This window comes from Phyllobates terribilis, unplaced genomic scaffold, assembly GCF_046119375.1.
Source record: "Phyllobates terribilis strain yellow unplaced genomic scaffold, ASM4611937v1 Scaffold_971__1_contigs__length_502685, whole genome shotgun sequence".
Lineage (NCBI taxonomy): Eukaryota > Metazoa > Chordata > Amphibia > Anura > Dendrobatidae > Phyllobates > Phyllobates terribilis.
This window is the reverse complement of record NW_027363731.1, coordinates 228588-248511: the sequence shown is the minus strand read 5'-3', so window position 1 is coordinate 248511 and position 19924 is coordinate 228588. Positions and strand designations below refer to the sequence as shown.

Sequence of the window (19924 nt, the reverse complement as noted above, 5' to 3'; positions counted from 1 at the left end):
CAAATTATTCAACTGACGTGCCAAAAACCTTGACCATGTAGCGTGTTTTAGCTCTTGTAATGTTTATGTTTTGTATTCAAAGCAAAACACTCTTTTTTTTTTTTTTTTTTTTTACACCTGTCTTGCTGTTTACTGTACTGCTTACACCATGTGGAGAAAGACTTAGTTAGTATTCCTGGTTGACTGGTTCAATTCCTGCTATGGGAGAGACTTTTTTTTGGGACTAGTGTCCACATTCCAAAGCCGACACGTGCCTTGCAGACAGAATCAGTTTAGGTTGGAACTGCTCTTTGCAGCCAAAAATGCAGACCACCAGGTTTTTTGGATATTTATTTGCACAAAAGCTTATTTGATGTCATATCTCAAACCATTCATATCTCTCACTTTTAATTCCTGGGTGTTAAGGGACTCAACAAGCCTTTATCCCTGTCTGTCATTGGAGCTCCCCTTCCATCAATTGGTGATGTTTTGTTACTGAATGGAAGAGAGCTGTGACTCTCTAGCCAAGATAGTGGCAAAATCAGTTACGGAAACAAGGTACCAGTGCCCCATGTGAGAATCGAACTCACGACCTTCAGATTACGAGACTGACGCGCTACCTGCTGCGCTAACGAGGCAAGATGCATGTAATAATCTGCGGAAGTTGCTTGTGCAAAGCAGTACACCTCTTTTTTTTCATATTGTAAGTGAGCTGGCAGTACATCTTCTCCCGTATGGTCTAGCGCTTAGGATTCCTGGTTTTCACCCAGGTGGCCTGGGTTCGACTCCCGGTATGGAAACACATCCTTTTCTACACCGTTGCCAACATTCAAAGACTGACGTGTGTTTTTAAAACAAACGTATTTCAGGTAGGATTTGTTTTTTTCAGGCAAAAATGCTGAACGCCCGCGTTTTGGCACTTCATTCTGACCCTTCACGCAAGATTCAATTTGGATTCGTAGCTCAACTCATTCTCAACCACCCCTTTTTACACCAAAGTGTCAAGAGACTCAACAACTCATGGGTCCTGTAAGTTATTTGGATTCCCATTTCCTTTCTAATGGAAAACGTTGTAGAATTGAATGGAAAAGTTATAAGTTGGTGACAAAATCTCTCGAGAAAAGGAGGGAACAGTGCCCCGTGTGAGGCTCAAACTCACAACCTTCAGATTACGAGACTGACGCACTACCTACTGCGCTAACGAAGCAAGTTGCACCTGCAGATCTGCAGAAGTTTATTGTGCATAGCAGAAAACTTATTTTTTTCATAATGTCACTGAGACGTTAGCGCATCTTTTCCCATATGGTCTAGCGGTTAGGATTCCTGGTTCTCACCCAGGTGGCCCGGGTTCGACTCCCGGTATGGGAATGCACCTTTATCTTAGCTACTGCCACCATTCAAAGACTGACGCGTGTTTTTCAATCAAAAATGTTTCTGGTAGATTTTCACTTTGCAACAAAAATACTTAACATTGGCGATGCATTATGACTTTTGCAAAAGATTTCCTTTTGTTTCATAGCTTAAGCCTTTTTCAACTACACAGTTTTACACAAAAGTGTCAAGGGACTCAACAAGCCATGTGTCCTGTCAGTCATTAGGGCTCCCATGTTCTTTCTAATCGGAAACAGTTTAGAACTGAATTGGAAAGTTTAGAGTTAGTGACAAAATCTCTTGAGAAAAGGAGGATGGCACTTGTGAGCAAAAAACTCGTGATCTTCAAATTATTCAACTGACGTGCCAAAAACCTTGACCATGTAGCGTGTTTTAGCTCTTGTAATGTTTATGTTTTGTATTCAAAGCAAAACACTCTTTTTTTTTTTTTTTTTTTTTACACCTGTCTTGCTGTTTACTGTACTGCTTACACCATGTGGAGAAAGACTTAGTTAGTATTCCTGGTTGACTGGTTCAATTCCTGCTATGGGAGAGACTTTTTTTTGGGACTAGTGTCCACATTCCAAAGCCGACACGTGCCTTGCAGACAGAATCAGTTTAGGTTGGAACTGCTCTTTGCAGCCAAAAATGCAGACCACCAGGTTTTTTGGATATTTATTTGCACAAAAGCTTATTTGATGTCATATCTCAAACCATTCATATCTCTCACTTTTAATTCCTGGGTGTTAAGGGACTCAACAAGCCTTTATCCCTGTCTGTCATTGGAGCTCCCCTTCCATCAATTGGTGATGTTTTGTTACTGAATGGAAAAGAGCTGTGACTCTCTAGCCAAGATAGTGGCAAAATCAGTTACGGAAACAAGGTACCAGTGCCCCATGTGAGAATCGAACTCACGACCTTCAGATTACAAGACTGACGCGCTACCTGCTGCGCTAACGAGGCAAGATGCATGTAGTAATCTGCGGAAGTTGCTTGTGCAAAGCAGTACACCTCTTTTTTTTCATATTGTAAGTGAGCTGGCAGTACATCTTCTCCCGTATGGTCTAGCGCTTAGGATTCCTGGTTTTCACCCAGGTGGCCTGGGTTCGACTCCCGGTATGGAAACACATCCTTTTCTACACCGTTGCCAACATTCAAAGACTGACGTGTGTTTTTAAAACAAACGTATTTCAGGTAGGATTTGTTTTTTTCAGGCAAAAATGCTGAACGCCCGCGTTTTGGCACTTCATTCTGACCCTTCACGCAAGATTCAATTTGGATTCGTAGCTCAACTCATTCTCAACCACCCCTTTTTACACCAAAGTGTCAAGAGACTCAACAACTCATGGGTCCTGTAAGTTATTTGGATTCCCATTTCCTTTCTAATGGAAAACGTTGTAGAATTGAATGGAAAAGTTATAAGTTGGTGACAAAATCTCTCGAGAAAAGGAGGGAACAGTGCCCCGTGTGAGGCTCAAACTCACAACCTTCAGATTACGAGACTGACGCACTACCTACTGCGCTAACGAAGCAAGTTGCACCTGCAGATCTGCAGAAGTTTATTGTGCATAGCAGAAAACTTATTTTTTTCATAATGTCACTGAGACGTTAGCGCATCTTTTCCCATATGGTCTAGCGGTTAGGATTCCTGGTTCTCACCCAGGTGGCCCGGGTTCGACTCCCGGTATGGGAATGCACCTTTATCTTAGCTACTGCCACCATTCAAAGACTGACGTGTGTTTTTCAATCAAAAATGTTTCTGGTAGATTTTCACTTTGCAACAAAAATACTTAACATTGGCGATGCATTATGACTTTTGCAAAAGATTTCCTTTTGTTTCATAGCTTAAGCCTTTTTCAACTACACAGTTTTACACAAAAGTGTCAAGGGACTCAACAAGCCATGTGTCCTGTCAGTCATTAGGGCTCCCATGTTCTTTCTAATCGGAAACAGTTTAGAACTGAATTGGAAAGTTTAGAGTTAGTGACAAAATCTCTTGAGAAAAGGAGGATGGCACTTGTGAGCAAAAAACTCGTGATCTTCAAATTATTCAACTGACGTGCCAAAAACCTTGACCATGTAGCGTGTTTTAGCTCTTGTAATGTTTATGTTTTGTATTCAAAGCAAAACACTCTTTTTTTTTTTTTTTTTTTTTACACCTGTCTTGCTGTTTACTGTACTGCTTACACCATGTGGAGAAAGACTTAGTTAGTATTCCTGGTTGACTGGTTCAATTCCTGCTATGGGAGAGACTTTTTTTTGGGACTAGTGTCCACATTCCAAAGCCGACACGTGCCTTGCAGACAGAATCAGTTTAGGTTGGAACTGCTCTTTGCAGCCAAAAATGCAGACCACCAGGTTTTTTGGATATTTATTTGCACAAAAGCTTATTTGATGTCATATCTCAAACCATTCATATCTCTCACTTTTAATTCCTGGGTGTTAAGGGACTCAACAAGCCTTTATCCCTGTCTGTCATTGGAGCTCCCCTTCCATCAATTGGTGATGTTTTGTTACTGAATGGAAGAGAGCTGTGACTCTCTAGCCAAGATAGTGGCAAAATCAGTTACGGAAACAAGGTACCAGTGCCCCATGTGAGAATCGAACTCACGACCTTCAGATTACGAGACTGACGCGCTACCTGCTGCGCTAACGAGGCAAGATGCATGTAATAATCTGCGGAAGTTGCTTGTGCAAAGCAGTACACCTCTTTTTTTTCATATTGTAAGTGAGCTGGCAGTACATCTTCTCCCGTATGGTCTAGCGCTTAGGATTCCTGGTTTTCACCCAGGTGGCCTGGGTTCGACTCCCGGTATGGAAACACATCCTTTTCTACACCGTTGCCAACATTCAAAGACTGACGTGTGTTTTTAAAACAAACGTATTTCAGGTAGGATTTGTTTTTTTCAGGCAAAAATGCTGAACGCCCGCGTTTTGGCACTTCATTCTGACCCTTCACGCAAGATTCAATTTGGATTCGTAGCTCAACTCATTCTCAACCACCCCTTTTTACACCAAAGTGTCAAGAGACTCAACAACTCATGGGTCCTGTAAGTTATTTGGATTCCCATTTCCTTTCTAATGGAAAACGTTGTAGAATTGAATGGAAAAGTTATAAGTTGGTGACAAAATCTCTCGAGAAAAGGAGGGAACAGTGCCCCGTGTGAGGCTCAAACTCACAACCTTCAGATTACGAGACTGACGCACTACCTACTGCGCTAACGAAGCAAGTTGCACCTGCAGATCTGCAGAAGTTTATTGTGCATAGCAGAAAACTTATTTTTTTCATAATGTCACTGAGACGTTAGCGCATCTTTTCCCATATGGTCTAGCGGTTAGGATTCCTGGTTCTCACCCAGGTGGCCCGGGTTCGACTCCCGGTATGGGAATGCACCTTTATCTTAGCTACTGCCACCATTCAAAGACTGACGTGTGTTTTTCAATCAAAAATGTTTCTGGTAGATTTTCACTTTGCAACAAAAATACTTAACATTGGCGATGCATTATGACTTTTGCAAAAGATTTCCTTTTGTTTCATAGCTTAAGCCTTTTTCAACTACACAGTTTTACACAAAAGTGTCAAGGGACTCAACAAGCCATGTGTCCTGTCAGTCATTAGGGCTCCCATGTTCTTTCTAATCGGAAACAGTTTAGAACTGAATTGGAAAGTTTAGAGTTAGTGACAAAATCTCTTGAGAAAAGGAGGATGGCACTTGTGAGCAAAAAACTCGTGATCTTCAAATTATTCAACTGACGTGCCAAAAACCTTGACCATGTAGCGTGTTTTAGCTCTTGTAATGTTTATGTTTTGTATTCAAAGCAAAACACTCTTTTTTTTTTTTTTTTTTTTTACACCTGTCTTGCTGTTTACTGTACTGCTTACACCATGTGGAGAAAGACTTAGTTAGTATTCCTGGTTGACTGGTTCAATTCCTGCTATGGGAGAGACTTTTTTTTGGGACTAGTGTCCACATTCCAAAGCCGACACGTGCCTTGCAGACAGAATCAGTTTAGGTTGGAACTGCTCTTTGCAGCCAAAAATGCAGACCACCAGGTTTTTTGGATATTTATTTGCACAAAAGCTTATTTGATGTCATATCTCAAACCATTCATATCTCTCACTTTTAATTCCTGGGTGTTAAGGGACTCAACAAGCCTTTATCCCTGTCTGTCATTGGAGCTCCCCTTCCATCAATTGGTGATGTTTTGTTACTGAATGGAAGAGAGCTGTGACTCTCTAGCCAAGATAGTGGCAAAATCAGTTACGGAAACAAGGTACCAGTGCCCCATGTGAGAATCGAACTCACGACCTTCAGATTACGAGACTGACGCGCTACCTGCTGCGCTAACGAGGCAAGATGCATGTAATAATCTGCGGAAGTTGCTTGTGCAAAGCAGTACACCTCTTTTTTTTCATATTGTAAGTGAGCTGGCAGTACATCTTCTCCCGTATGGTCTAGCGCTTAGGATTCCTGGTTTTCACCCAGGTGGCCTGGGTTCGACTCCCGGTATGGAAACACATCCTTTTCTACACCGTTGCCAACATTCAAAGACTGACGTGTGTTTTTAAAACAAACGTATTTCAGGTAGGATTTGTTTTTTTCAGGCAAAAATGCTGAACGCCCGCGTTTTGGCACTTCATTCTGACCCTTCACGCAAGATTCAATTTGGATTCGTAGCTCAACTCATTCTCAACCACCCCTTTTTACACCAAAGTGTCAAGAGACTCAACAACTCATGGGTCCTGTAAGTTATTTGGATTCCCATTTCCTTTCTAGTGGAAAACGTTGTAGAATTGAATGGAAAAGTTATAAGTTGGTGACAAAATCTCTCGAGAAAAGGAGGGAACAGTGCCCCGTGTGAGGCTCAAACTCACAACCTTCAGATTACGAGACTGACGCACTACCTACTGCGCTAACGAAGCAAGTTGCACCTGCAGATCTGCAGAAGTTTATTGTGCATAGCAGAAAACTTATTTTTTTCATAATGTCACTGAGACGTTAGCGCATCTTTTCCCATATGGTCTAGCGGTTAGGATTCCTGGTTCTCACCCAGGTGGCCCGGGTTCGACTCCCGGTATGGGAATGCACCTTTATCTTAGCTACTGCCACCATTCAAAGACTGACGCGTGTTTTTCAATCAAAAATGTTTCTGGTAGATTTTCACTTTGCAACAAAAATACTTAACATTGGCGATGCATTATGACTTTTGCAAAAGATTTCCTTTTGTTTCATAGCTTAAGCCTTTTTCAACTACACAGTTTTACACAAAAGTGTCAAGGGACTCAACAAGCCATGTGTCCTGTCAGTCATTAGGGCTCCCATGTTCTTTCTAATCGGAAACAGTTTAGAACTGAATTGGAAAGTTTAGAGTTAGTGACAAAATCTCTTGAGAAAAGGAGGATGGCACTTGTGAGCAAAAAACTCGTGATCTTCAAATTATTCAACTGACGTGCCAAAAACCTTGACCATGTAGCGTGTTTTAGCTCTTGTAATGTTTATGTTTTGTATTCAAAGCAAAACACTCTTTTTTTTTTTTTTTTTTTTTACACCTGTCTTGCTGTTTACTGTACTGCTTACACCATGTGGAGAAAGACTTAGTTAGTATTCCTGGTTGACTGGTTCAATTCCTGCTATGGGAGAGACTTTTTTTTGGGACTAGTGTCCACATTCCAAAGCCGACACGTGCCTTGCAGACAGAATCAGTTTAGGTTGGAACTGCTCTTTGCAGCCAAAAATGCAGACCACCAGGTTTTTTGGATATTTATTTGCACAAAAGCTTATTTGATGTCATATCTCAAACCATTCATATCTCTCACTTTTAATTCCTGGGTGTTAAGGGACTCAACAAGCCTTTATCCCTGTCTGTCATTGGAGCTCCCCTTCCATCAATTGGTGATGTTTTGTTACTGAATGGAAAAGAGCTGTGACTCTCTAGCCAAGATAGTGGCAAAATCAGTTACGGAAACAAGGTACCAGTGCCCCATGTGAGAATCGAACTCACGACCTTCAGATTACGAGACTGACGCGCTACCTGCTGCGCTAACGAGGCAAGATGCATGTAATAATCTGCGGAAGTTGCTTGTGCAAAGCAGTACACCTCTTTTTTTTCATATTGTAAGTGAGCTGGCAGTACATCTTCTCCCGTATGGTCTAGCGCTTAGGATTCCTGGTTTTCACCCAGGTGGCCTGGGTTCGACTCCCGGTATGGAAACACATCCTTTTCTACACCGTTGCCAACATTCAAAGACTGACGTGTGTTTTTAAAACAAACGTATTTCAGGTAGGATTTGTTTTTTTCAGGCAAAAATGCTGAACGCCCGCGTTTTGGCACTTCATTCTGACCCTTCACGCAAGATTCAATTTGGATTCGTAGCTCAACTCATTCTCAACCACCCCTTTTTACACCAAAGTGTCAAGAGACTCAACAACTCATGGGTCCTGTAAGTTATTTGGATTCCCATTTCCTTTCTAATGGAAAACGTTGTAGAATTGAATGGAAAAGTTATAAGTTGGTGACAAAATCTCTCGAGAAAAGGAGGGAACAGTGCCCCGTGTGAGGCTCAAACTCACAACCTTCAGCTTACGAGACTGACGCACTACCTACTGCGCTAACGAAGCAAGTTGCACCTGCAGATCTGCAGAAGTTTATTGTGCATAGCAGAAAACTTATTTTTTTCATAATGTCACTGAGACGTTAGCGCATCTTTTCCCATATGGTCTAGCGGTTAGGATTCCTGGTTCTCACCCAGGTGGCCCGGGTTCGACTCCCGGTATGGGAATGCACCTTTATCTTAGCTACTGCCACCATTCAAAGACTGACGCGTGTTTTTCAATCAAAAATGTTTCTGGTAGATTTTCACTTTGCAACAAAAATACTTAACATTGGCGATGCATTATGACTTTTGCAAAAGATTTCCTTTTGTTTCATAGCTTAAGCCTTTTTCAACTACACAGTTTTACACAAAAGTGTCAAGGGACTCAACAAGCCATGTGTCCTGTCAGTCATTAGGGCTCCCATGTTCTTTCTAATCGGAAACAGTTTAGAACTGAATTGGAAAGTTCAGAGTTAGTGACAAAATCTCTTGAGAAAAGGAGGATGGCACTTGTGAGCAAAAAACTCGTGATCTTCAAATTATTCAACTGACGTGCCAAAAACCTTGACCATGTAGCGTGTTTTAGCTCTTGTAATGTTTATGTTTTGTATTCAAAGCAAAACACTCTTTTTTTTTTTTTTTTTTTTTACACCTGTCTTGCTGTTTACTGTACTGCTTACACCATGTGGAGAAAGACTTAGTTAGTATTCCTGGTTGACTGGTTCAATTCCTGCTATGGGAGAGACTTTTTTTTGGGACTAGTGTCCACATTCCAAAGCCGACACGTGCCTTGCAGACAGAATCAGTTTAGGTTGGAACTGCTCTTTGCAGCCAAAAATGCAGACCACCAGGTTTTTTGGATATTTATTTGCACAAAAGCTTATTTGATGTCATATCTCAAACCATTCATATCTCTCACTTTTAATTCCTGGGTGTTAAGGGACTCAACAAGCCTTTATCCCTGTCTGTCATTGGAGCTCCCCTTCCATCAATTGGTGATGTTTTGTTACTGAATGGAAAAGAGCTGTGACTCTCTAGCCAAGATAGTGGCAAAATCAGTTACGGAAACAAGGTACCAGTGCCCCATGTGAGAATCGAACTCACGACCTTCAGATTACAAGACTGACGCGCTACCTGCTGCGCTAACGAGGCAAGATGCATGTAGTAATCTGCGGAAGTTGCTTGTGCAAAGCAGTACACCTCTTTTTTTTCATATTGTAAGTGAGCTGGCAGTACATCTTCTCCCGTATGGTCTAGCGCTTAGGATTCCTGGTTTTCACCCAGGTGGCCTGGGTTCGACTCCCGGTATGGAAACACATCCTTTTCTACACCGTTGCCAACATTCAAAGACTGACGTGTGTTTTTAAAACAAACGTATTTCAGGTAGGATTTGTTTTTTTCAGGCAAAAATGCTGAACGCCCGCGTTTTGGCACTTCATTCTGACCCTTCACGCAAGATTCAATTTGGATTCGTAGCTCAACTCATTCTCAACCACCCCTTTTTACACCAAAGTGTCAAGAGACTCAACAACTCATGGGTCCTGTAAGTTATTTGGATTCCCATTTCCTTTCTAATGGAAAACGTTGTAGAATTGAATGGAAAAGTTATAAGTTGGTGACAAAATCTCTCGAGAAAAGGAGGGAACAGTGCCCCGTGTGAGGCTCAAACTCACAACCTTCAGATTACGAGACTGACGCACTACCTACTGCGCTAACGAAGCAAGTTGCACCTGCAGATCTGCAGAAGTTTATTGTGCATAGCAGAAAACTTATTTTTTTCATAATGTCACTGAGACGTTAGCGCATCTTTTCCCATATGGTCTAGCGGTTAGGATTCCTGGTTCTCACCCAGGTGGCCCGGGTTCGACTCCCGGTATGGGAATGCACCTTTATCTTAGCTACTGCCACCATTCAAAGACTGACGCGTGTTTTTCAATCAAAAATGTTTCTGGTAGATTTTCACTTTGCAACAAAAATACTTAACATTGGCGATGCATTATGACTTTTGCAAAAGATTTCCTTTTGTTTCATAGCTTAAGCCTTTTTCAACTACACAGTTTTACACAAAAGTGTCAAGGGACTCAACAAGCCATGTGTCCTGTCAGTCATTAGGGCTCCCATGTTCTTTCTAATCGGAAACAGTTTAGAACTGAATTGGAAAGTTCAGAGTTAGTGACAAAATCTCTTGAGAAAAGGAGGATGGCACTTGTGAGCAAAAAACTCGTGATCTTCAAATTATTCAACTGACGTGCCAAAAACCTTGACCATGTAGCGTGTTTTAGCTCTTGTAATGTTTATGTTTTGTATTCAAAGCAAAACACTCTTTTTTTTTTTTTTTTTTTTTACACCTGTCTTGCTGTTTACTGTACTGCTTACACCATGTGGAGAAAGACTTAGTTAGTATTCCTGGTTGACTGGTTCAATTCCTGCTATGGGAGAGACTTTTTTTTGGGACTAGTGTCCACATTCCAAAGCCGACACGTGCCTTGCAGACAGAATCAGTTTAGGTTGGAACTGCTCTTTGCAGCCAAAAATGCAGACCACCAGGTTTTTTGGATATTTATTTGCACAAAAGCTTATTTGATGTCATATCTCAAACCATTCATATCTCTCACTTTTAATTCCTGGGTGTTAAGGGACTCAACAAGCCTTTATCCCTGTCTGTCATTGGAGCTCCCCTTCCATCAATTGGTGATGTTTTGTTACTGAATGGAAAAGAGCTGTGACTCTCTAGCCAAGATAGTGGCAAAATCAGTTACGGAAACAAGGTACCAGTGCCCCATGTGAGAATCGAACTCACGACCTTCAGATTACGAGACTGACGCGCTACCTGCTGCGCTAACGAGGCAAGATGCATGTAATAATCTGCGGAAGTTGCTTGTGCAAAGCAGTACACCTCTTTTTTTTCATATTGTAAGTGAGCTGGCAGTACATCTTCTCCCGTATGGTCTAGCGCTTAGGATTCCTGGTTTTCACCCAGGTGGCCTGGGTTCGACTCCCGGTATGGAAACACATCCTTTTCTACACCGTTGCCAACATTCAAAGACTGACGTGTGTTTTTAAAACAAACGTATTTCAGGTAGGATTTGCTTTTTTCAGGCAAAAATGCTGAACGCCCGCGTTTTGGCACTTCATTCTGACCCTTCACGCAAGATTCAATTTGGATTCGTAGCTCAACTCATTCTCAACCACCCCTTTTTACACCAAAGTGTCAAGAGACTCAACAACTCATGGGTCCTGTAAGTTATTTGGATTCCCATTTCCTTTCTAATGGAAAACGTTGTAGAATTGAATGGAAAAGTTATAAGTTGGTGACAAAATCTCTCGAGAAAAGGAGGGAACAGTGCCCCGTGTGAGGCTCAAACTCACAACCTTCAGATTACGAGACTGACGCACTACCTACTGCGCTAACGAAGCAAGTTGCACCTGCAGATCTGCAGAAGTTTATTGTGCATAGCAGAAAACTTATTTTTTTCATAATGTCACTGAGACGTTAGCGCATCTTTTCCCATATGGTCTAGCGGTTAGGATTCCTGGTTCTCACCCAGGTGGCCCGGGTTCGACTCCCGGTATGGGAATGCACCTTTATCTTAGCTACTGCCACCATTCAAAGACTGACGTGTGTTTTTCAATCAAAAATGTTTCTGGTAGATTTTCACTTTGCAACAAAAATACTTAACATTGGCGATGCATTATGACTTTTGCAAAAGATTTCCTTTTGTTTCATAGCTTAAGCCTTTTTCAACTACACAGTTTTACACAAAAGTGTCAAGGGACTCAACAAGCCATGTGTCCTGTCAGTCATTAGGGCTCCCATGTTCTTTCTAATCGGAAACAGTTTAGAACTGAATTGGAAAGTTTAGAGTTAGTGACAAAATCTCTTGAGAAAAGGAGGATGGCACTTGTGAGCAAAAAACTCGTGATCTTCAAATTATTCAACTGACGTGCCAAAAACCTTGACCATGTAGCGTGTTTTAGCTCTTGTAATGTTTATGTTTTGTATTCAAAGCAAAACACTCTTTTTTTTTTTTTTTTTTTTTACACCTGTCTTGCTGTTTACTGTACTGCTTACACCATGTGGAGAAAGACTTAGTTAGTATTCCTGGTTGACTGGTTCAATTCCTGCTATGGGAGAGACTTTTTTTTGGGACTAGTGTCCACATTCCAAAGCCGACACGTGCCTTGCAGACAGAATCAGTTTAGGTTGGAACTGCTCTTTGCAGCCAAAAATGCAGACCACCAGGTTTTTTGGATATTTATTTGCACAAAAGCTTATTTGATGTCATATCTCAAACCATTCATATCTCTCACTTTTAATTCCTGGGTGTTAAGGGACTCAACAAGCCTTTATCCCTGTCTGTCATTGGAGCTCCCCTTCCATCAATTGGTGATGTTTTGTTACTGAATGGAAAAGAGCTGTGACTCTCTAGCCAAGATAGTGGCAAAATCAGTTACGGAAACAAGGTACCAGTGCCCCATGTGAGAATCGAACTCACGACCTTCAGATTACGAGACTGACGCGCTACCTGCTGCGCTAACGAGGCAAGATGCATGTAATAATCTGCGGAAGTTGCTTGTGCAAAGCAGTACACCTCTTTTTTTTCATATTGTAAGTGAGCTGGCAGTACATCTTCTCCCGTATGGTCTAGCGCTTAGGATTTCTGGTTTTCACCCAGGTGGCCTGGGTTCGACTCCCGGTATGGAAACACATCCTTTTCTACACCGTTGCCAACATTCAAAGACTGACGTGTGTTTTTAAAACAAACGTATTTCAGGTAGGATTTGTTTTTTTCAGGCAAAAATGCTGAACGCCCGCGTTTTGGCACTTCATTCTGACCCTTCACGCAAGATTCAATTTGGATTCGTAGCTCAACTCATTCTCAACCACCCCTTTTTACACCAAAGTGTCAAGAGACTCAACAACTCATGGGTCCTGTAAGTTATTTGGATTCCCATTTCCTTTCTAATGGAAAACGTTGTAGAATTGAATGGAAAAGTTATAAGTTGGTGACAAAATCTCTCGAGAAAAGGAGGGAACAGTGCCCCGTGTGAGGCTCAAACTCACAACCTTCAGATTACGAGACTGACGCACTACCTACTGCGCTAACGAAGCAAGTTGCACCTGCAGATCTGCAGAAGTTTATTGTGCATAGCAGAAAACTTATTTTTTTCATAATGTCACTGAGACGTTAGCGCATCTTTTCCCATATGGTCTAGCGGTTAGGATTCCTGGTTCTCACCCAGGTGGCCCGGGTTCGACTCCCGGTATGGGAATGCACCTTTATCTTAGCTACTGCCACCATTCAAAGACTGACGCGTGTTTTTCAATCAAAAATGTTTCTGGTAGATTTTCACTTTGCAACAAAAATACTTAACATTGGCGATGCATTATGACTTTTGCAAAAGATTTCCTTTTGTTTCATAGCTTAAGCCTTTTTCAACTACACAGTTTTACACAAAAGTGTCAAGGGACTCAACAAGCCATGTGTCCTGTCAGTCATTAGGGCTCCCATGTTCTTTCTAATCGGAAACAGTTTAGAACTGAATTGGAAAGTTCAGAGTTAGTGACAAAATCTCTTGAGAAAAGGAGGATGGCACTTGTGAGCAAAAAACTCGTGATCTTCAAATTATTCAACTGACGTGCCAAAAACCTTGACCATGTAGCGTGTTTTAGCTCTTGTAATGTTTATGTTTTGTATTCAAAGCAAAACACTCTTTTTTTTTTTTTTTACACCTGTCTTGCTGTTTACTGTACTGCTTACACCATGTGGAGAAAGACTTAGTTAGTATTCCTGGTTGACTGGTTCAATTCCTGCTATGGGAGAGACTTTTTTTTGGGACTAGTGTCCACATTCCAAAGCCGACACGTGCCTTGCAGACAGAATCAGTTTAGGTTGGAACTGCTCTTTGCAGCCAAAAATGCAGACCACCAGGTTTTTTGGATATTTATTTGCACAAAAGCTTATTTGATGTCATATCTCAAACCATTCATATCTCTCACTTTTAATTCCTGGGTGTTAAGGGACTCAACAAGCCTTTATCCCTGTCTGTCATTGGAGCTCCCCTTCCATCAATTGGTGATGTTTTGTTACTGAATGGAAAAGAGCTGTGACTCTCTAGCCAAGATAGTGGCAAAATCAGTTACGGAAACAAGGTACCAGTGCCCCATGTGAGAATCGAACTCACGACCTTCAGATTACAAGACTGACGCGCTACCTGCTGCGCTAACGAGGCAAGATGCATGTAGTAATCTGCGGAAGTTGCTTGTGCAAAGCAGTACACCTCTTTTTTTTCATATTGTAAGTGAGCTGGCAGTACATCTTCTCCCGTATGGTCTAGCGCTTAGGATTCCTGGTTTTCACCCAGGTGGCCTGGGTTCGACTCCCGGTATGGAAACACATCCTTTTCTACACCGTTGCCAACATTCAAAGACTGACGTGTGTTTTTAAAACAAACGTATTTCAGGTAGGATTTGTTTTTTTCAGGCAAAAATGCTGAACGCCCGCGTTTTGGCACTTCATTCTGACCCTTCACGCAAGATTCAATTTGGATTCGTAGCTCAACTCATTCTCAACCACCCCTTTTTACACCAAAGTGTCAAGAGACTCAACAACTCATGGGTCCTGTAAGTTATTTGGATTCCCATTTCCTTTCTAATGGAAAACGTTGTAGAATTGAATGGAAAAGTTATAAGTTGGTGACAAAATCTCTCGAGAAAAGGAGGGAACAGTGCCCCGTGTGAGGCTCAAACTCACAACCTTCAGATTACGAGACTGACGCACTACCTACTGCGCTAACGAAGCAAGTTGCACCTGCAGATCTGCAGAAGTTTATTGTGCATAGCAGAAAACTTATTTTTTTCATAATGTCACTGAGACGTTAGCGCATCTTTTCCCATATGGTCTAGCGGTTAGGATTCCTGGTTCTCACCCAGGTGGCCCGGGTTCGACTCCCGGTATGGGAATGCACCTTTATCTTAGCTACTGCCACCATTCAAAGACTGACGTGTGTTTTTCAATCAAAAATGTTTCTGGTAGATTTTCACTTTGCAACAAAAATACTTAACATTGGCGATGCATTATGACTTTTGCAAAAGATTTCCTTTTGTTTCATAGCTTAAGCCTTTTTCAACTACACAGTTTTACACAAAAGTGTCAAGGGACTCAACAAGCCATGTGTCCTGTCAGTCATTAGGGCTCCCATGTTCTTTCTAATCGGAAACAGTTTAGAACTGAATTGGAAAGTTCAGAGTTAGTGACAAAATCTCTTGAGAAAAGGAGGATGGCACTTGTGAGCAAAAAACTCGTGATCTTCAAATTATTCAACTGACGTGCCAAAAACCTTGACCATGTAGCGTGTTTTAGCTCTTGTAATGTTTATGTTTTGTATTCAAAGCAAAACACTCTTTTTTTTTTTTTTTTTTTTTACACCTGTCTTGCTGTTTACTGTACTGCTTACACCATGTGGAGAAAGACTTAGTTAGTATTCCTGGTTGACTGGTTCAATTCCTGCTATGGGAGAGACTTTTTTTTGGGACTAGTGTCCACATTCCAAAGCCGACACGTGCCTTGCAGACAGAATCAGTTTAGGTTGGAACTGCTCTTTGCAGCCAAAAATGCAGACCACCAGGTTTTTTGGATATTTATTTGCACAAAAGCTAATTTGATGTCATATCTCAAACCATTCATATCTCTCACTTTTAATTCCTGGGTGTTAAGGGACTCAACAAGCCTTTATCCCTGTCTGTCATTGGAGCTCCCCTTCCATCAATTGGTGATGTTTTGTTACTGAATGGAAAAGAGCTGTGACTCTCTAGCCAAGATAGTGGCAAAATCAGTTACGGAAACAAGGTACCAGTGCCCCATGTGAGAATCGAACTCACGACCTTCAGATTACGAGACTGACGCGCTACCTGCTGCGCTAACGAGGCAAGATGCATGTAATAATCTGCGGAAGTTGCTTGTGCAAAGCAGTACACCTCTTTTTTTTCATATTGTAAGTGAGCTGGCAGTACATCTTCTCCCGTATGGTCTAGCGCTTAGGATTCCTGGTTTTCACCCAGGTGGCCTGGGTTCGACTCCCGGTATGGAAACACATCCTTTTCTACACCGTTGCCAACATTCAAAGACTGACGTGTGTTTTTAAAACAAACGTATTTCAGGTAGGATTTGTTTTTTTCAGGCAAAAATGCTGAACGCCCGCGTTTTGGCACTTCATTCTGACCCTTCACGCAAGATTCAATTTGGATTCGTAGCTCAACTCATTCTCAACCACCCCTTTTTACACCAAAGTGTCAAGAGACTCAACAACTCATGGGTCCTGTAAGTTATTTGGATTCCCATTTCCTTTCTAATGGAAAACGTTGTAGAATTGAATGGAAAAGTTATAAGTTGGTGACAAAATCTCTCGAGAAAAGGAGGGAACAGTGCCCCGTGTGAGGCTCAAACTCACAACCTTCAGATTACGAGACTGACGCACTACCTACTGCGCTAACGAAGCAAGTTGCACCTGCAGATCTGCAGAAGTTTATTGTGCATAGCAGAAAACTTATTTTTTTCATAATGTCACTGAGACGTTAGCGCATCTTTTCCCATATGGTCTAGCGGTTAGGATTCCTGGTTCTCACCCAGGTGGCCCGGGTTCGACTCCCGGTATGGGAATGCACCTTTATCTTAGCTACTGCCACCATTCAAAGACTGACGTGTGTTTTTCAATCAAAAATGTTTCTGGTAGATTTTCACTTTGCAACAAAAATACTTAACATTGGCGATGCATTATGACTTTTGCAAAAGATTTCCTTTTGTTTCATAGCTTAAGCCTTTTTCAACTACACAGTTTTACACAAAAGTGTCAAGGGACTCAACAAGCCATGTGTCCTGTCAGTCATTAGGGCTCCCATGTTCTTTCTAATCGGAAACAGTTTAGAACTGAATTGGAAAGTTCAGAGTTAGTGACAAAATCTCTTGAGAAAAGGAGGATGGCACTTGTGAGCAAAAAACTCGTGATCTTCAAATTATTCAACTGACGTGCCAAAAACCTTGACCATGTAGCGTGTTTTAGCTCTTGTAATGTTTATGTTTTGTATTCAAAGCAAAACACTCTTTTTTTTTTTTTTTTTTTTTACACCTGTCTTGCTGTTTACTGTACTGCTTACACCATGTGGAGAAAGACTTAGTTAGTATTCCTGGTTGACTGGTTCAATTCCTGCTATGGGAGAGACTTTTTTTTGGGACTAGTGTCCACATTCCAAAGCCGACACGTGCCTTGCAGACAGAATCAGTTTAGGTTGGAACTGCTCTTTGCAGCCAAAAATGCAGACCACCAGGTTTTTTGGATATTTATTTGCACAAAAGCTTATTTGATGTCATATCTCAAACCATTCATATCTCTCACTTTTAATTCCTGGGTGTTAAGGGACTCAACAAGCCTTTATCCCTGTCTGTCATTGGAGCTCCCCTTCCATCAATTGGTGATGTTTTGTTACTGAATGGAAAAGAGCTGTGACTCTCTAGCCAAGATAGTGGCAAAATCAGTTACGGAAACAAGGTACCAGTGCCCCATGTGAGAATCGAACTCACGACCTTCAGATTACGAGACTGACGCGCTACCTGCTGCGCTAACGAGGCAAGATGCATGTAATAATCTGCGGAAGTTGCTTGTGCAAAGCAGTACACCTCTTTTTTTTCATATTGTAAGTGAGCTGGCAGTACATCTTCTCCCGTATGGTCTAGCGCTTAGGATTCCTGGTTTTCACCCAGGTGGCCTGGGTTCGACTCCCGGTATGGAAACACATCCTTTTCTACACCGTTGCCAACATTCAAAGACTGACGTGTGTTTTTAAAACAAACGTATTTCAGGTAGGATTTGTTTTTTTCAGGCAAAAATGCTGAACGCCCGCGTTTTGGCACTTCATTCTGACCCTTCACGCAAGATTCAATTTGGATTCGTAGCTCAACTCATTCTCAACCACCCCTTTTTACACCAAAGTGTCAAGAGACTCAACAACTCATGGGTCCTGTAAGTTATTTGGATTCCCATTTCCTTTCTAATGGAAAACGTTGTAGAATTGAATGGAAAAGTTATAAGTTGGTGACAAAATCTCTCGAGAAAAGGAGGGAACAGTGCCCCGTGTGAGGCTCAAACTCACAACCTTCAGATTACGAGACTGACGCACTACCTACTGCGCTAACGAAGCAAGTTGCACCTGCAGATCTGCAGAAGTTTATTGTGCATAGCAGAAAACTTATTTTTTTCATAATGTCACTGAGACGTTAGCGCATCTTTTCCCATATGGTCTAGCGGTTAGGATTCCTGGTTCTCACCCAGGTGGCCCGGGTTCGACTCCCGGTATGGGAATGCACCTTTATCTTAGCTACTGCCACCATTCAAAGACTGACGCGTGTTTTTCAATCAAAAATGTTTCTGGTAGATTTTCACTTTGCAACAAAAATACTTAACATTGGCGATGCATTATGACTTTTGCAAAAGATTTCCTTTTGTTTCATAGCTTAAGCCTTTTTCAACTACACAGTTTTACACAAAAGTGTCAAGGGACTCAACAAGCCATGTGTCCTGTCAGTCATTAGGGCTCCCATGTTCTTTCTAATCGGAAACAGTTTAGAACTGAATTGGAAAGTTCAGAGTTAGTGACAAAATCTCTTGAGAAAAGGAGGATGGCACTTGTGAGCAAAAAACTCGTGATCTTCAAATTATTCAACTGACGTGCCAAAAACCTTGACCATGTAGCGTGTTTTAGCTCTTGTAATGTTTATGTTTTGTATTCAAAGCAAAACACTCTTTTTTTTTTTTTTTTTTTTTACACCTGTCTTGCTGTTTACTGTACTGCTTACACCATGTGGAGAAAGACTTAGTTAGTATTCCTGGTTGACTGGTTCAATTCCTGCTATGGGAGAGACTTTTTTTTGGGACTAGTGTCCACATTCCAAAGCCGACACGTGCCTTGCAGACAGAATCAGTTTAGGTTGGAACTGCTCTTTGCAGCCAAAAATGCAGACCACCAGGTTTTTTGGATATTTATTTGCACAAAAGCTTATTTGATGTCATATCTCAAACCATTCATATCTCTCACTTTTAATTCCTGGGTGTTAAGGGACTCAACAAGCCTTTATCCCTGTCTGTCATTGGAGCTCCCCTTCCATCAATTGGTGATGTTTTGTTACTGAATGGAAAAGAGCTGTGACTCTCTAGCCAAGATAGTGGCAAAATCAGTTACGGAAACAAGGTACCAGTGCCCCATGTGAGAATCGAACTCACGACCTTCAGATTACGAGACTGACGCGCTACCTGCTGCGCTAACGAGGCAAGATGCATGTAATAATCTGCGGAAGTTGCTTGTGCAAAGCAGTACACCTCTTTTTTTTCATATTGTAAGTGAGCTGGCAGTACATCTTCTCCCGTATGGTCTAGCGCTTAGGATTCCTGGTTTTCACCCAGGTGGCCTGGGTTCGACTCCCGGTATGGAAACACATCCTTTTCTACACCGTTGCCAACATTCAAAGACTGACGTGTGTTTTTAAAACAAACGTATTTCAGGTAGGATTTGTTTTTTTCAGGCAAAAATGCTGAACGCCCGCGTTTTGGCACTTCATTCTGACCCTTCACGCAAGATTCAATTTGGATTCGTAGCTCAACTCATTCTCAACCACCCCTTTTTACACCAAAGTGTCAAGAGACTCAACAACTCATGGGTCCTGTAAGTTATTTGGATTCCCATTTCCTTTCTAATGGAAAACGTTGTAGAATTGAATGGAAAAGTTATAAGTTGGTGACAAAATCTCTCGAGAAAAGGAGGGAACAGTGCCCCGTGTGAGGCTCAAACTCACAACCTTCAGATTACGAGACTGACGCACTACCTACTGCGCTAACGAAGCAAGTTGCACCTGCAGATCTGCAGAAGTTTATTGTGCATAGCAGAAAACTTATTTTTTTCATAATGTCACTGAGACGTTAGCGCATCTT

The 19924-nt window shown here is 41.7% G+C and overlaps 23 non-coding genes across 23 annotated transcripts; 11 read left to right on the top strand and 12 right to left on the bottom strand.

Annotated features, from left to right (window-relative positions):
* Positions 1-544: 544 nt before the first annotated feature.
* Positions 545-617, bottom strand: TRNAT-CGU (transfer RNA threonine (anticodon CGU)). Its single transcript has one exon. It is a non-coding gene; the product is annotated as a tRNA-Thr (tRNA).
* Positions 618-1275: 658 nt separating this feature from the next.
* Positions 1276-1347, top strand: TRNAE-CUC (transfer RNA glutamic acid (anticodon CUC)). The gene has a single exon. It is a non-coding gene; the product is annotated as a tRNA-Glu (tRNA).
* Positions 1348-2240: 893 nt separating this feature from the next.
* On the bottom strand, positions 2241-2313 carry TRNAT-UGU (transfer RNA threonine (anticodon UGU)). Its single transcript has one exon. It is a non-coding gene; the product is annotated as a tRNA-Thr (tRNA).
* Positions 2314-2971: 658 nt separating this feature from the next.
* Positions 2972-3043, top strand: TRNAE-CUC (transfer RNA glutamic acid (anticodon CUC)). Its single transcript has one exon. It is a non-coding gene; the product is annotated as a tRNA-Glu (tRNA).
* Positions 3044-3936: 893 nt separating this feature from the next.
* On the bottom strand, positions 3937-4009 carry TRNAT-CGU (transfer RNA threonine (anticodon CGU)). Its single transcript has one exon. It is a non-coding gene; the product is annotated as a tRNA-Thr (tRNA).
* A 658-nt stretch (positions 4010-4667) lies between these two features.
* Positions 4668-4739, top strand: TRNAE-CUC (transfer RNA glutamic acid (anticodon CUC)). Its single transcript has one exon. It is a non-coding gene; the product is annotated as a tRNA-Glu (tRNA).
* Positions 4740-5632: 893 nt separating this feature from the next.
* Positions 5633-5705, bottom strand: TRNAT-CGU (transfer RNA threonine (anticodon CGU)). The gene has a single exon. It is a non-coding gene; the product is annotated as a tRNA-Thr (tRNA).
* A 658-nt stretch (positions 5706-6363) lies between these two features.
* Positions 6364-6435, top strand: TRNAE-CUC (transfer RNA glutamic acid (anticodon CUC)). The gene has a single exon. It is a non-coding gene; the product is annotated as a tRNA-Glu (tRNA).
* An 893-nt stretch (positions 6436-7328) lies between these two features.
* On the bottom strand, positions 7329-7401 carry TRNAT-CGU (transfer RNA threonine (anticodon CGU)). Its single transcript has one exon. It is a non-coding gene; the product is annotated as a tRNA-Thr (tRNA).
* A 658-nt stretch (positions 7402-8059) lies between these two features.
* On the top strand, positions 8060-8131 carry TRNAE-CUC (transfer RNA glutamic acid (anticodon CUC)). Its single transcript has one exon. It is a non-coding gene; the product is annotated as a tRNA-Glu (tRNA).
* An 893-nt stretch (positions 8132-9024) lies between these two features.
* On the bottom strand, positions 9025-9097 carry TRNAT-UGU (transfer RNA threonine (anticodon UGU)). Its single transcript has one exon. It is a non-coding gene; the product is annotated as a tRNA-Thr (tRNA).
* A 658-nt stretch (positions 9098-9755) lies between these two features.
* TRNAE-CUC (transfer RNA glutamic acid (anticodon CUC)) lies at positions 9756-9827 on the top strand. The gene has a single exon. It is a non-coding gene; the product is annotated as a tRNA-Glu (tRNA).
* An 893-nt stretch (positions 9828-10720) lies between these two features.
* On the bottom strand, positions 10721-10793 carry TRNAT-CGU (transfer RNA threonine (anticodon CGU)). The gene has a single exon. It is a non-coding gene; the product is annotated as a tRNA-Thr (tRNA).
* A 658-nt stretch (positions 10794-11451) lies between these two features.
* Positions 11452-11523, top strand: TRNAE-CUC (transfer RNA glutamic acid (anticodon CUC)). The gene has a single exon. It is a non-coding gene; the product is annotated as a tRNA-Glu (tRNA).
* An 893-nt stretch (positions 11524-12416) lies between these two features.
* Positions 12417-12489, bottom strand: TRNAT-CGU (transfer RNA threonine (anticodon CGU)). Its single transcript has one exon. It is a non-coding gene; the product is annotated as a tRNA-Thr (tRNA).
* A 658-nt stretch (positions 12490-13147) lies between these two features.
* TRNAE-CUC (transfer RNA glutamic acid (anticodon CUC)) lies at positions 13148-13219 on the top strand. The gene has a single exon. It is a non-coding gene; the product is annotated as a tRNA-Glu (tRNA).
* An 887-nt stretch (positions 13220-14106) lies between these two features.
* TRNAT-UGU (transfer RNA threonine (anticodon UGU)) lies at positions 14107-14179 on the bottom strand. The gene has a single exon. It is a non-coding gene; the product is annotated as a tRNA-Thr (tRNA).
* Positions 14180-14837: 658 nt separating this feature from the next.
* TRNAE-CUC (transfer RNA glutamic acid (anticodon CUC)) lies at positions 14838-14909 on the top strand. Its single transcript has one exon. It is a non-coding gene; the product is annotated as a tRNA-Glu (tRNA).
* Positions 14910-15802: 893 nt separating this feature from the next.
* TRNAT-CGU (transfer RNA threonine (anticodon CGU)) lies at positions 15803-15875 on the bottom strand. The gene has a single exon. It is a non-coding gene; the product is annotated as a tRNA-Thr (tRNA).
* Positions 15876-16533: 658 nt separating this feature from the next.
* On the top strand, positions 16534-16605 carry TRNAE-CUC (transfer RNA glutamic acid (anticodon CUC)). The gene has a single exon. It is a non-coding gene; the product is annotated as a tRNA-Glu (tRNA).
* An 893-nt stretch (positions 16606-17498) lies between these two features.
* TRNAT-CGU (transfer RNA threonine (anticodon CGU)) lies at positions 17499-17571 on the bottom strand. Its single transcript has one exon. It is a non-coding gene; the product is annotated as a tRNA-Thr (tRNA).
* Positions 17572-18229: 658 nt separating this feature from the next.
* TRNAE-CUC (transfer RNA glutamic acid (anticodon CUC)) lies at positions 18230-18301 on the top strand. The gene has a single exon. It is a non-coding gene; the product is annotated as a tRNA-Glu (tRNA).
* Positions 18302-19194: 893 nt separating this feature from the next.
* On the bottom strand, positions 19195-19267 carry TRNAT-CGU (transfer RNA threonine (anticodon CGU)). Its single transcript has one exon. It is a non-coding gene; the product is annotated as a tRNA-Thr (tRNA).
* Positions 19268-19924: the final 657 nt, after the last annotated feature.